At 42.3% G+C, this 15,851-nt stretch overlaps 1 protein-coding gene across 2 annotated transcripts in view; it reads left to right on the forward strand.

The window, feature by feature from the left end:
• The window catches only part of slit2 (slit homolog 2 (Drosophila)), a 96,609-nt gene that overhangs the window by 36,059 nt on the left and 44,699 nt on the right, over positions 1 to 15,851 (forward strand). The gene's annotated exons all lie outside the window — the stretch shown is intronic.

Consider the following 15,851-nt stretch of genomic DNA (forward strand, 5'->3'; position numbering starts at 1 on the left):
AAGAATTAGGCTGGTAATAAATTGTGGTGGGAAATGTGTGTCTGGAGCGTGAAATAGACTGAGACTATTTGGAAGAAACCACAGTAGCTTGTCTTCTTAAACTACATTATGTTTTGTGTGTGTGTGTGAGTGTGTGTGTGTGTGTGTGTGTGCGTGTGTGTGTGTTTGGTGGTATTTTATTGCCCTGCTTAATGTGGAGGACTTAAAGGAAGCATGCGCGTCCTCTTTGGTATTCACTGAGAGACAGGGAGAAGGACGGAGGAAGGGAGGAATGGAGGGAGGGAGGGAGCAGAAGGAAGGAAGAAATTGTGAAAAGGAAGTGGTAGGACAGAAGACTGGAAGCAAGAAAGCAGAGTAAGGAATGAAAAAGGGGAGGAGAAGGTAAAAGAGATTGGCTGGAAGTGAGATGGAATGAAAGGGGGAAGAAATGAATAAGGAGTGAGTAAATGAAGACGAAAGAGAAGCATGTAAAAGGCCAGTGGGATGAAGGAAGGAGAAAGAGGGACAGTATTAAAGAAGGAAATTAGGAAGCTGGAACGATTGGGACTGGGAAGGAAGAAAGTAGTTGAAGGAAAGAGGGTAGGTAGAAAAAAAAAGAAAAAGGTAAGGAAAGAAAAAGGAGAATGCTTGGGAGAGGGAAAGACGAGAGGCAGTGGAAAAGGAAGAGGGAAACAGGAGGGTGGCGGGGAAGGAGAGAATGATATGTATGGACAGTGGGCTTTGTGATAAGGAAGAAAGGAGAGAGGAAGGTAAGAAAAAAGGTTAAAGGAAGGAGAAAATAAAAGAGAAGGAAAGATGAATAGGGGGGGATGAGGAGTGTGATGGAAAATATAAGTGTAAAATGTGCATGTGTGTGTGCAGGGGTGAGAGGTCTATGTCTGTCTTCCCTAGGATTAAGCTTCAGCCTTATTACAGCCTCATTACATCAGTCCACTTCTTCCATTACACACACACACACACACACACACACATTGAATGCTGTGTGTCACTGATGCACACTTGCATACACACAAGCACTCACACAGACAGACGCGCGCATACACACACACTCATACATATGCATTTAAAAACAGTCGCTGTCTCAGTCAATCTCTTAGAGGTCAGGGCTGGAGTTTGGTATTCTGGTAATGTTAATCAGTTTATGTGTATGCAAGTGTGCTCGTATCTATGTGTGTGAGTGTGTGTGTGTGTGTGTGTGTGTGTGTGTGTGTGCATATATGTTTCACAGCTGTTCAATGCATTACCAAACCAATATGACACTCGCAGAAACACACACACACACCCTGCTAATCTAATTTAGCTAACAGCCTTCAAAAAGCACTCCGATGTGTTGGTGTTGTTGCTCACATAGCGCCCCCTGTGTCCCCTCTGCTGGAATGTAGCCTGTCTAAAGTCATCACGCTCTGACCTGCACATATTCTCTATATTTGGGACACAAACCTCATCGTGGACATTGTAGCACGGTGGGTCATATTTCGAACGGACCAGCTTGTGTTGTGCTGTGGTTAGTAAATGGAACAGCGGCGTCACTGCAGGTCTCAATTCAGCCTGCTAGTTGAAATGTCTGAACTTAAAATGTTGTGGAGAAGACTTATGTAAAGTACCTTTAAGATGTTCTTAATTACCCCACTAGATGCTTTCCCCCACTGGGTATGAAGCGCATGGAAAAAAGCACAAATATTATTAATTTTTTTAGCGGTTGGAGAGTTTTAACATTTAATGGGGTTTTTTTTACATATATTTCTTTCAGGCATTTTTGCCTTTATCACAAATTGAAACAGTGCGGATTGAACTAGAAATGAGGGATGACGTGCTTGAAGTTGAACTGGAGATCTACTGATGATTGAGAATACTTCAATGTTAAACATTAATGTTGTAAAACAAGGAAACAAGATATCAAAATGAATTTTGTGAATGTCATGTGATCATTTTTATTGTTACTTTTGATAACAGAAAACCACTGAGAATCAATTCCTTTCAATCCAGTCATCAATACTGATGTTATTTTTTATTGATGACATTTATGTGCACATGTGCATTTGCATGTGTGTGTTGTCTGGCTGGTGTCCAGGAGACTTAATGGCCAACACTGTTTGCTTTCATGGCCCGTCTTTCCAACCCGCTGCTCATAGGAATGCAGAACATACACAAACACACACACACACACACACACACACACACACACACACACACACACACACACACACACACACACACACACACACACAAAGTCATTTTAATCACTTCAACACATATGGTGTTTAGGTCAAATGCGGCACAAACACACAAAAAGCCTCTACAGCCAATCAAGAAAACGTACAAGTAGTCCAGATTATGCATGACTTCTCATATTCACTGTTGGCCATGTGGAAATGGATCTGAGCTTTTGTTTGAAAGTGTTTGCTCTCTTTCTAACCCCTCCCCTCTCTTTTGTCTCTCACCAACTCACTCTTTGCCTTTCCGCTATCATTGTCAGATTTTGTATTTATTTTGACACAGCCCAATAAACATAAATTGTTCTCGGGGCATGGTGTCTTTGCCAGTAACTGCCACATTTTAGCGCCAGCGTTGCAGTGCAAGTGTGTGTGTGTGCAGAGCGGACAGTGGACAGATGGTGCAGGACAGCTGGTCCAGAGTGACAAGTGTGTGTGACCCGAGCCTCTACGGTGGTGAAAGAAAGAAAGACAACATTGACGGAGAGAAACTATTTGAAGAGGAATATTTCAGCTAGCCCACGATTGCCAGGAGCTGGCAAACAGAGGGGTGGGGGGCTCTGGAGACATCTTGAATAGATTTGGAGCAAAACAGAGAGAGGAGGAGGAGGTGGAGCAGTGATAAAGAAAAGCAGAAACTATTTCTTTCTGCCAATTTGTTCTTTTTTTATCTGAATAGCGCTTGGATTTCTTTCTGATGGCTGCAAATGCTGTTGTCCCTCTGCCCCCCTCCATCTTCTTCTCCTCCCCCTGCTTTCTCTCCCTCTCTCTCTCTCCCCTCCTCTGGTCTGAAAGCATTATGCAGGTGTTGGGTCAGATACTGTAAACTGTCACAGCCTCAGCTCCCTCCCAGAGCCAAGCTGCTGACTGATGAATCCTCATTTCCTTAAACAGCCCAGAGTAGACGATTGACAGGAGGTTCATTCTCACACTGAGTTCAAGTGAGAAGCCTCAGGGGAGGAAACACTTTCTGTCTCTAACATACACTCACACACTGATACACACCCCCACAGTGCCTGAAGGGAGAAATGTGATCTGTGTCTGCGCTTATTGAACCACTGATGACCACCTCTCTCATTCTCATTCTGTCTAATAATAAATATGTCTTCTTCCACCTGTTTTAATTTGCATTTAGAATTAGGACATAAAGAATTAGGACATAAAGAAATAAGGGACACCTCGAAAACTGTTGCATATAAGTCAGTATGTTAGATTGAGGTGAAAAAGTTGGCCTTTTGGAAAGGCAAAGTGCTAGAAAAGCTAATGAAACACACTTGTTGCCTCTCGCTGTTACGTGCCTCCACTCCCTCAACAAGACCAGAAGATCAAGAATGACAAAGTCATGTCAAAAAACAAAAATGCCAATAACTGGTGAGTGTTTGTAGCCACAGGGGATGAATGCATCCTGGTGTGAAGAAGGAATGAAATGCTATATAATGCATTTACTGGAGCTGAAAAAAAGGTGTCAGTTGATCAGTAATTATACAGAATTTATAATCAATTACTTGTTTAAGTAATTTTTTAAGCAAAACTTGGTTACGACTTCTCTCTTCTGTGAGTATTAGCTTATTTTATTTGTCTTCTATGATAGCAAACTGAATAATGTTTGTTTTTGGATTGTAGGACAAATAAATTAAATATATAAGTTTGGACTCTGGGAATTTATGACGGCCATTTTTTTTTACTTTTCTCTGGCAAGAAAGAAATTGATTAATCAAGATTGCCAGATTAATCTATTGTGAATACATTTTGAAGTTGTAATGTCACCCAGATGGCTGTTTCTATCAAAATTTGCTTATTTTATATGTCTTCTGGTCGTAATGAGGAAATGTTTATTTATTAATGTATCTGCCAAGACACAAATGGATGATATTCAACTAATCAATAAAATGTTAATTGATTTTAATTTTCTTTCCCTACAATATCTGCTTACAGCTACTAAAGCATGATATAACTGAAAGCACTTGGTTCAGGTTAGGCAAATATCATGGTCTTCAAGCAGAAGAAGTCAAGAGTGAGTTGAAGCATGAGGACAACATGTTTATTTTATCAACATTTAACCACTCCGACCTTAACCAAAGGGCTTTTGATGCCTAAACCAAACCCCAGACAGGAGTCTGGATGCAAACCCCGTTTATAGTCCTGCCCTTTGTACGCTCAGCATACACCCCGTCCACCTCCTTATGATTCGCGTGCTATACGTCAGTGTAGCGCTCCCTACATGAGAAAAAGCATTGTTAGGGAGAGTAATCCAGGCAGTGATTACATGTTTGCTTCCCTACAAATTAGTAGTATACATCTGTCTGTCTGTCTGTCTGTCAGTCAGTCTCACCATCTGTGAGATATCTGTCTGTGTCTCCATGTGCGTGTATGCCTCTGTAAGCATGAGGAAGCCTCGCCAGCATGTCACTCCAAGCTGCTGAGTAAACACGGGGAAGGAAAGAGAAAACCGCATACAGGGCTGAATTAAGAGGAGATGTGTGTGTGTGTGTGTGTGTGTGTGTGTGTGTGTGTGTGATTGTCTCTGCCTGTCTTGTCATGGTTTGTAAACTGTGAATAATGACACCACGTTGAGTAAGTCATAGCCACCGCAGTCCTCTGCTGCTACACGCACACACACACACACACACACATACATACACACACACACACACATTTTATGCCTCTTTCCACTACTACACTACATAAACCCTCATTCCTGATGTACAAACACACTCTCCCCAACCACAAATCGTCTCTTCCGAGGCTCAACTGTCAGTCATACTGGAAATGTTATTAGAGGAGAAAAAACTGACCTCTATATTTCCTAGTTGTTATATAGTTTATGAGCTATTTAGTTGTTTATTTTGATGTCGTCTTTGGCTGTTTGTTTACCACATCAAGCCACACGCTTCAGCAGATGGGCTGTTAGCTTTCGATGAATTTGACTTAACAGCACGAATCAGACTAATATAATATACACACACGACTCTCGTAGCAAACTTAAATGTTTTACTTTTAATCCGCAGCTTCTGGTCGCCTGACGGAGACGGGTGACAGATGAATAGAAAGAATAAATGATTGATGGATGAAAAGAGTGATGCAATGATCGAGCGTTCAGGAGAATAGTGCAGCAATTGATGGATGAAGCGAATTGTGGGGGAGAAAAATAGATAGAAAACCTAAGTCTGAACATGACAAAGGATCGTTGGGCGCAAGATTGATACATTATCCTGTAGTGAGAGAGGGGTTTTTTGTAAGACGTTGAGGTCTTTAAATGGAAAGGAGGCTGACAAGAAGGGAGTAGGCTGCTTCAGCTTATTGGGTCATGGAGTTTGTGGCAGATCAGGTCAAAGACGTGGGTGAAAAACTTTCTGACCTGGCAAGGCATAACCAGGCTGGGGCACACACACACACTCACAGGCTGATGCACAAACCCACACAAATAGACCCAGACACGTGTCCATGTGCTGCTTTCTATTTATCTATTCTATTTATTATTGTATGGAAACGTAAGAGGCAAACAGGAAAAGGATATGATGTCACTGACCAAGGGCTTGTGGCCACCAAGTGGTCTGGCAACACGTCTAGCGGTGGTCATTTTAGCTGTGGTGTTTGTGTCTGTGTCTACATCTTGTGTGTGTTTTGGATGCTCTTCCAGGCAAAGACTGCAATAAATTTGGTCATAGTGCTGAGCTGGTTTTAAAATTCACACACACAAAGACGGACACACACACACTCACACACACATACACGTTTGTTCCTCTATCCAAGTGGGGACATTTCATTGATGTAATGCAATCTCTGTCCCCTTACCCTAAACTTAACCATCACGACTACATGCCTAACCTTAACCCTTCCCCTAACCCTAACCTGATTGTAACCTGAACCCCAAAACCACTTCCCAACAGGATATAAAAACATGAAACACACACACACACACACACACACACACACACACACACACACACACAGCCTATCTGTCATAGGCAGTGTGTAGGTGTTAGAGCTGGGGTTATTGACTCGTAGAGACGGAGACAGCAGCGAGCAGCGAGTGAACACACTGCTATCGGAATACAATTAATACTGTCTGGCTGATGGATTAGACTCATTACACAGGGAGCAGGGCAAAGGAGGGTAGAGAGGATGTGGGAGAGAGAAGAGAAGAGAAGAGAGGAAAGGGAAGACGAAAAAGAAAAGGGGGAAAAGTAGGATCAAAGAAAAGAGGTGTGAGGGAGAGCCATGTCAGGAAGGAAGCGAAATGTTTGGAGAAGTATATGGACTGTGAGGAATCGATGAAGGGAAGGGAGAGATCTAAGATGTGACGTTAGAAAACTTTAGTTACATTAGGTTCCTCTGTGCTTAGAATATCAAAAGAGGTTGAGGAAAATTGTTTAGAAATCTATTATACTGTCTTTTGTGTCTGACTACACTCTGCACTGTAGCCAAGCTAAAGAGCATCTAGAAAAGGGAAGAGGTTAAGCTCCATTTTTGACCAATTCAAATATTTACGTAGATTATTTGTTTCTTTGTAACATAAGATAAGATGTACCTTTATTAATCTCCCATAGGGAAAATTCAAGTTGGCACAACAGCACAGAGTTTGTGTATTTGTATATTTCTATTCTATTTAGTAAACTCTCTAATGCCATTTTTGGGTTTTAAAATGATACTGATGATCTTTCATATTCCAAATTACAACAGAACAATAATGACACCTTGGCTACACAGGCGAAGCAGCGAAAGCAGCATGTCAGCAGCGATGCTGACAGCGCAGGATGTGTCACTCACGTTTCACATTCATTGTAATATGCAGCTTAAATAGAAGAAAATACACTTCGGGAAGCCTATATGACATCTTCATCCATCTTGTTTTGTCTGACAAGCAAACCCAAAGCCAACTGAATCTATAATTGTTTATGTTAAAGAGGTAGTATTATGCTCATTTTCAGGTTCAAAATCTTATTTAGGGGTTGTACCAGAACAGGTTTACATGGTTTAATTTTCAAAAAACACCATATTTTTCTCATACTGCACATTGCTGCAGCTCTTCTTTTCACCCCATGTGTTGTACGCTCCGCTCTTGAGCTACAGAGTGATGCATCTTACTTGTACAAAATCTTTGTTGGGAGTTGCACATGCGCAGTTCCCAGGTAAGGACTACTATCCAATCCAATCCATTTTATATATATATATAGCACAGTGCTGAACAAGAAATAAAACATAAAAACTCATATAAAACACATAGAAACACATAAAACAACAAGACTACACAGCTCTCAAGCTGGGTTAAAAGCCAGGGAATACAAGTAGGTTTTAAGACGGGATTTAAAACATTTGAGGGTCGGGGCCAATTTGACCTGTGGAGGTAGCTCATTCCACAGTTTAGGGGCTGGTTTTTAACCTGGTTTTTGGAGCGACCAGCCGAAGTTGGTCAGTAGACCTTGTGACCGTGGGGGGGTGTAGACTTGTAAGAGGTCTGAGATGTAGTGAGGTGCCAACCCATTCAGTGACTTAAAAACAAACAATAAGATCTTAAAATGTATTCTAAAATGGACCGGGAGCCAGTGAAGCGAGGCCAGCACTGGTGTAATGTGTTCATGCTTGCGAGTTCCAGTTAAAAGACGAGTGGCCGAGTTTTGTACTAACTGTAAGCGTGAGAGAGAGGTTTGGCTAACGCCAATGTAAAGTGCATTACAGTAGTCCAGACGAGTTGGTAAGGACTACTAGCCAATCAGAAGCAGAGAAGGGCGGGTCATAAGAAATAAGGTAGTGTGATCCAAATCAAAGCCGCTTCAGACTGCGACCGTAACCTAGCAGATGGTATCATTCATCATTGTTCCACATCATTGTTACTTACAGGTTGTGATTGTGAATTTCCAGGCCCAAACAGAGTCGGAGTTGCGAGCGGGCGGCTGGCCGGCCTCACACGCTCCTCCTGCGGGTTGGCACAGGTATCCCCCGCAGCCACTTGTGGAGCTCCTCAACTCCGACAATATTCAAGCACATTTTTGTTCCGCCATCACTTCTCGTAAAAGAAGGGGATGGTGATGGCGCATAGATAAGATGCTTGCCTTTGGTGTAGGAGACCTGGGTTCGATTCCCACTGTGATACATCCACCATTGTGTCCCTGAGCAAGACACTTAACCCCTAGTTGCTCCAGAGGCGTGCGACTTCTGACATGTATAGCAATTGTAAGTCGCTTTGGATAAAAGCGTCCGCTAAATGAATAAATGTAAAAATACAATATTCGAAATCTACACACCTCAACACTTCTCTGAAGTGATTTAGTGATGAAATTCCATACGAAAACTGTAAAAATATAAAACTTTCGGTTGCTGGCATCTGTCTGGCGCACGCAATGCAGTGAATAGTGACGATGCTCTCTGAATCTTAGGACCCTTGATACTTTGTGACTCGTTACAGCCCCCCGAAGCCAATTACCCTTACCACAACCACCACCGAGTGTGTGCCTAAACCTAAGTTATTGATTATATGCGTGTCGACCGGTTAACCTACAGCTGCAGACAGGGTTAACCTCCTTCGTGTTGCTGTGCATTACCACCACCACTCCACTAGATGGCGCTGTCGCAAAAGAACTAGGGTCCTAGAACTGCAGTCCCAGGATTGCGGGGTACCTGAAACTGCAGCCTCCGGTACTGCAGCTTCATACTATTGCCCTCAGCTCGCTTGGAACCTCGACGGAGGTGAGGTGATACGAAAAAAAGTACCTGGAAGCAGGTACAGGTACAACATTTCTACAATGGAAAACCAAACAAAAGCGAGTGGAGCCAAAGGGCCTCCGCTCAGACTAGCTTGGTTTGAAGGAGTAAAGGAAGTGAAGGGCTGGACTACAAACGAGCTGTTTTCAGCGGTTCAGAGCAGAGCTTTCTGTGGGAGATGGGAACTCCCTTTGGGCTGGACTTTGGGCTTTTACACTTTGAAAACCTGTTACATGCACAAAAAAGATATATAACTCAATAAAGGAAAAGGGGAAAGCCAAAAAGTACAATACCACCTCTTTAAGATCACTAGCATGCCATCCTGGGCTAGTTTGCCACTTTGTGAGTAAGGATTTAGTCATGAATCACAAATACAGGTCACGCAACTATTTTACATAATTAGCCTAAAACATAGGCTATTTCCAAAACCAAAACCCCACTCACTTAGTATCACTGCTAATAGACGGAGCTAGTAATTAAAGCATTCAATAAAACACATACTACAATAAAATAAATTATTATCACTTGCCCCACGACCCTGTACGCAGGATAAGCGGTTGACGATGGATGGATGGATGGATTATCACTTGCTATGTGCTAAGCCAAAATGGTTTCTACAAATCTGGCATTCGATATCACTACTTATTTTTCAAAAGTACATTCTGAAATTGAAAGCCACAAAGAGCAGTGTTTTTTCACATGTAAGTCGGAGGAGCACAGGTGCACAGTATGATAGGCATTTCTGTTGAGGCTGCTTTAAATCTAAATATCATCATCAGATGTTTACAGGGAAACCATGTCCCCATTACTAAGTGCTCCTCAGCTCTCCTCATATGCAATTACTGTATTACTGCAAGCCACTGTCAATTTCTCGTGTGTGTGTGTGTGTGTGTGTGTGTGTGTGTGTGTGTGTGTGTGTGTGTGTGTGTGTGTGTGTGTGTGTGCGTGTGCGACAGATGTATTCCTCACTTGTCTATAATTACACGTGTAAACATTTCTGATGATGTCATGGTCTCAGACCGCTGACTAATCTTTTCCTGGGCTGGAAAGCGACGTAATCAGTCTGGTTTTACACATGCATGTACACACACACACACACATACACATGCACAGCATACATGATCTTTATTTTCCCAGCTTTGTTATTTTACTAGTTAATCTTAGTATATACATTTAGATGTGATAACAAATGTCGGTTGAAGATGTGGTTTCCTCAGCAACAAGTCGCCTGTGTTACAAGTTTGGCGAGAGGCTTGCAGCTGGCTTTGTTCAGAGCTCACTACAAAAACGATTGGTAGCTGAATGGAAAGAGCAGGAGCTATTTATGTAGGAAATCAGTAGGCAGAATGTAGCATTTCTACCAAGCAATCATCTTGGCTTTCCTGTCTGTATTCAGAGTACAGAGAAAGAAACATTGCAAAATAAAACTCCTTAGCAAAGCTTGCAAAAATAACACAGCTGCTACCACAAGAGCTTTTGATCACTTTGTAATGTTACAGCTCGTGGAGGCAACACACACACACCTTTTCTGAGAGATTGCCATCCGGTTACCCAGACAGGCACACACAGGGGACATCCTTTCTGTCAAGTCAAAATGCCCCCTCGGTGTCCACCTCTGTCCAGTAGCCATAGCAACACTCTTACCTGGCATTTAAAGTATGTGTGTGAGGCGTGATGGTGAATTAGGGTAGCAGACAATGAGGGTGGGATGAGGAGGAGAGGGAGGAAGACTGCAGATCTGTCATTCACAAACTAAGTCAATATTAGTTTAGAAGAGAGCGACTGAAGAGAGGCTGAAAGATGAGGCTATCTATGTGTGTGTGTGTGTGTGGGAACAGATACTACGAGCTTTCATTATGTTGCACACCCTCAGTTTTTAATTTCTGCCACCCAAGATTTCCAAGATACACTTAGAATTAAAACCAGAGACATCATGATTCACCATCATTCACACACTCATCAGGGACACACACACACACATTCCTCCACATTCCCAGGTGCCAGTCTTGGCCCAGTGTGTTCAATAATCCTCTGCATTGTCTTCAGCCTCCCTCTCCTTCCTCTCCTTTCTCCCCCCTCATCTCCTCTCTTTTCTTTGGGAGTCTTTCTCCTCCTAATTGCTCACAGAAGTGTGATCTTTGGGGGTCCACTTCATGGCATTGCTCCGCGAATTAGCTGAAGGATCCACACACACACACATACACACACACAGACAGCCAGCCTCATTTTAGTCTTTCTCCATGACCATCCTATCCTAAAAACAGCAAAACCAAAACTTGCTCCTTCTCCCTCAAAGCATACATCTTATCTTCACATTTTTCGTCACATTTTCTCACTCTGTCATCTCTTCCTCACTTTCTCTTCCTTTTTCCTCTTTCCCTTTTTGACTCTTTCCAGCTCCATCTCTGCCCATTCACACATTCTTATCCTTAATAGGATTAAGGTCTCCGAAAGGGATTTGAACAAGATGATTAGTTTACTGCTCTGCCAAATCTGGCCCATACCCTGTCTTACACCCACACCCACACACACACACACACACACACTGGTATATAGATCTACAGGAAACCCCAGTTTGCTGGACCTGGGAAGAATCTCGTGGCAGTAGGGCATGTACAAAAGAGGTTCAGAAACAGTATAACAGTAGGTGAGAGTGTGTGTGTGTCCAGTGTGAGGGGGAAAGAGAGGGGAGGAGGGGTAGGATGAGGGGTGCATGTGTGAGAATTGAGTGCTGCTCTTTCATGCCCAGGTCTTCTTAGACACGCAGGGCGTCAAAAGCTCCTCTCTCTCTGAAAAGACCCTTTAGAAAAGCAGCACTAAGCTCTTAACACTGGAGACCTGACTCTGTCACACACACACACACACACACACACACACACACACAAACACATCCTGGGCCACCAGAGGTGAGAAAAGCAGACAAAGAGGAAGGTCAGAAGATGTAGAAAAAGACTGCGTCCACACGATTCGGACTAAATCGGAAAACTTTGGTTACATGTGAAAACTATGTGCGTCCATACTTATGTTTTGTAGGATGTTTTCATAAACACGGATTTTTGCTGCAGCAAAGCAAATCTTGTTCCTCTTTTGGCCGGCAAACAACAAAACTGTGCATCACAGCCAATGTATGCTAGAGACACAGCTCAGATTTTTTTTTAAGTTGTTCCTTCTGTTTCTGGCCAATGACAGGGATTGGATTCACAGCAACTTACAACTGCTTTATATGTCAGAGTTCACACGTCTCTGGAGCAACTAGGAGTTAAGTGTCAGGGACACATTGGTGGACATGTCACAGTAGGGAGTTGAACCCGGGTCTCTCACACCAAAGGCATGTAATTACCCTATGCACCATCACCAGAACACCTTTATAACAAAAGTCTAATAGACATATAGAAAAAATACTTGTTTAACTATTTTGCATGTGGTGACTTATGCAATGAACTTTTGACTAGATGTTTTGGGGGTAAGACTATTCAACAGAGAACCTGTATAATACATAGTGATCAACATGACATACAGTAAGCAATTGATGTTGGTGGAAACAGCAGACAATTGTACATAATCATCTGCATAAATGTGTCAATCCATTTGCAATTAGCAATTTCTGAAAAGACTGAGAAATTGCTATGTGCACAAGTGACTAGATGATGTCGAGTAGAATTTCAGTTCTGATCTGAGAAATGTACCAAAGTGACTGAGAACAACTGTATTCTATAATGAAATACTGATCTATATGAAAAAATCAGTCACATTTTGAAGATAAAAGTTCATAAAATTTACGTAATGCTTCCTGTTGTTAGTGTGTTGTAGGTCAATGTGTTATGAGTGAGACTGTTTGCTTTCTGAGTGACAATTGTTTTGGTTGAACAAGTTTATTTTGAGACTTGTATGAAGTGTTTTGGTGGTTTGAGTGACTTTTGGAGGTGAGATTGCATGTTGGTAATGCAGAATGTGTGAAGAGTTTTGAAAAAGTGGCTTCAGTTTTGACCGTTGCATCTTAGCAACTGAAAAAAAAATGTAATGTATAAAGTTAAAAGTCTGTTTTCCCACTTTGCTGTCAGTTTTCAGCAACAGTGTGTGTGTGTGTTTGTGCTCATGTGTGTGGCATGCATGCGTGTGTTTTTGTTTGAAGGTACCGGAGGTATTAAATCCACACAGGAACTATGTCATGCTGCTAAGTTAAAAACCCTCTGAAACACACACACACACACACACACACAAACACACACACACACACACACACTCTCACACACACACACACACACACACACACACAAACACACACTGGGCTCAGCAGGAGCCTCTTTTAATGAAGGTAACCTCCAGTTTTAGGCACAGGGGCAGAGGTGAGGGGTTAAACCTTGGGGAAGTCCAAAAACAAGACCAATTTCGGCGAAAGAAAAGAGAGAGAAAAAAGGGAGGAGGAAAGGGAGAGGTCAGTGGAGAGAAAGCCAGAGAAGGAAATAGCAAGAAAGAAGAGTAAAGTGGTGGGTGGGACATCTACCAAAGGATTTAACTAAAGATGAAACTGAATCAGGTGCCTTGGCGCCAAACTGAGGAAGAAAATCCACTCCTAAGTCCCTAAGAAGTCAATTTCCTAGTCCGGGTAAAACTTACTGTTCACTCTCTCTCTCTCTCTCTCTCTCTCTCTCTCTCTGGTGGTCTGAGTGATGAATAGGTTTTAGAGTGGCCTCCTGCACTTCCTTAAGAGCCCCACACCAACCCAAACTGCCCGTCACATGTACTATGCATGTGTACGTGTGCGTGTTCTCTCTCTCCCTTGTCGTAGATCACAGGGACAGACGGACGTGAAAAATCAATTTCAAATCATCTCAGTGCATCAGAAGATGAATGGATATGTCAAACTCACACACCACACGCACACACGCACACTCACACACAAACAAACACTTCCATACTGCCAGCTCCCCATCTCTTGTGTACCAATAATTTTCGGTAAACCCCTACTTTCTTATGGTGTTTAGCTGCATTACTATAATTGCAACAGAGATGTGAGTTGCACATTCCCAAGTGAACATGTTAAGTGTGTGTAAACACACTCTAGCCAACTTTAGCTGACCATGTACAGTGAGGTCTGTGTGCCGCTGTCAACTCCTCACATGTGACACATGTACAACTTTTTAGTGATTTCTACATCTGATAAACAGTTGAAGTGGATGCAGACTATCAGTTACATACTCTGCAGTCTGTGTGTATGTGTGTGTGTGTGTGTGTGTGTGTGTGTAGGGTTAAGGAGCACTTTCAGAGTATTTATTTGGTTTTAGAGTTCCAGCGGTTAAAGGAGCATGGCTGTTTTCCAAACCCCCCCGGTCCTGTAAAAACAGTATCAGGATACACTCTATTTGATTCAGACCAGCCACGGTGTGTGTGTGTGTGTGTGTGTGTGTGTGTGTGTGTGTGCGTGCGTGTGTGTGTGTGTGTGTGCCGCGAAGCACACATGTGCTTGTATTGTGTGTGTAAAACAGCAAAGGTGAAGTCCCTTTTTCATCTACCTCTGTTTGTAAAGTCTTATTCCAGGATCATGATGATTGATCTCGGCATCAGAGAGCATGGAAACATGATGTGAACTTGTCGTGTGTGTGTGTGTGTGTGTGTGTGTGTGTGTGTACAGGTGTTCATATGAAGTCCATGGGAAATTAAATTAGTTATTAATGCTTTATTTATTTATTTAACTTCTCTACATATAGCCTGTAAACACATTATACTGGAGCTGCTAACTATTCTACCCCTCATAATTTCACTAGAGACAAAGCGAAAGTCTTCAGCTTGCTTGTTTTGTCCAACCAACAGTCCAAAATCCAAAAGTCATCCAATTTAGTATGATTCGGAACAGAGAGGCTGGAACCAGAAAATGTTCTGACATTTTTGCTCAATAAATGACTCAAATGCCTAAGCGCTTATCAACATTGTAATACATTTTAAATTTAATTGTTTTTGCAGAAAGCAGCACTGTTTTGTTATCAGGCAATGACACTGACTGACAGCGAGGTCGCATTCTGCTACATGGATGCAATAATATCTACAAGAATAGACACATATTTTGTCTTGCTATAGGAAGCAAACTTCCACAGAAGAAAAGTACACTTGCTTATATAATTTTTGCTCAGTCCCAAGAAGCTGTAGCAGTTTGAACATTAAACATTTACCTGCAGATGTCGTGTCGTCAGTTGGGGTAGGTGCACAAGCATGAGGTCCTTATTTCTCCAGTACCACTGCTCACATCTGTTCCTTCGCTAATAAGCTACAGTTGCTAGAGAAGGTTTGTTTACATTGTGTCTTTGTGCCCCTGCTGTCTCAGCTGTCAATCAAAAACGTACACCAGCCTGCCCTCCCACAGGGTGGGAGGCTAAAGAGGCATTCACGTTTACCTTTGATTAGAAAAAGGGACTAGTTTTGTCATTTCGGTTGGACATTAATGCTACAAAAAATTATCCTCAAGAACAAGGATATACCAGTGATCATTTTTTGGCAACAGATGATCCCTTCAGATGTAGGTATAAAAGCAGCAGGTGGAGACACAGGAGATGAATGATACTTGCAGACATGATTATATGATCACACCCACAGCAATGTGAGGAATGTGGCTGGGCATTAGCTGTTAGCCGATTAGCATGGGGGAGGTCAAGAGCTGGAAGGTCAGTGGTTAAAGGTCAAATAGTCTGTCTGGAACTAGGGTCTGTATTGGTTACGGACGGCACACACACACACACAATGTCTGAGACGCCAGTCTAAATGTCCTGTTTCCAGTGATGTTATGATGACATAGATTTATTTTTTTAGTACCTGCATTTCATCCCCTGTAATACATCTGCATCCTCCAAAGAGCTGAATTCATTCCTTTTATATTACCTTATTTATATTTGTATATGCGAGCGTGCTTAATGCCTCATTTCATTTAACTATTTGTGTGTGCAT

The sequence above is a fragment of the Micropterus salmoides genome, unplaced genomic scaffold (assembly GCF_014851395.1).
Source record: "Micropterus salmoides isolate LMB-PRFRI ecotype aquatic unplaced genomic scaffold, ASM1485139v1 Ms_hic_scaffold_12, whole genome shotgun sequence".
Classification (NCBI taxonomy): domain Eukaryota; kingdom Metazoa; phylum Chordata; class Actinopteri; order Centrarchiformes; family Centrarchidae; genus Micropterus; species Micropterus salmoides.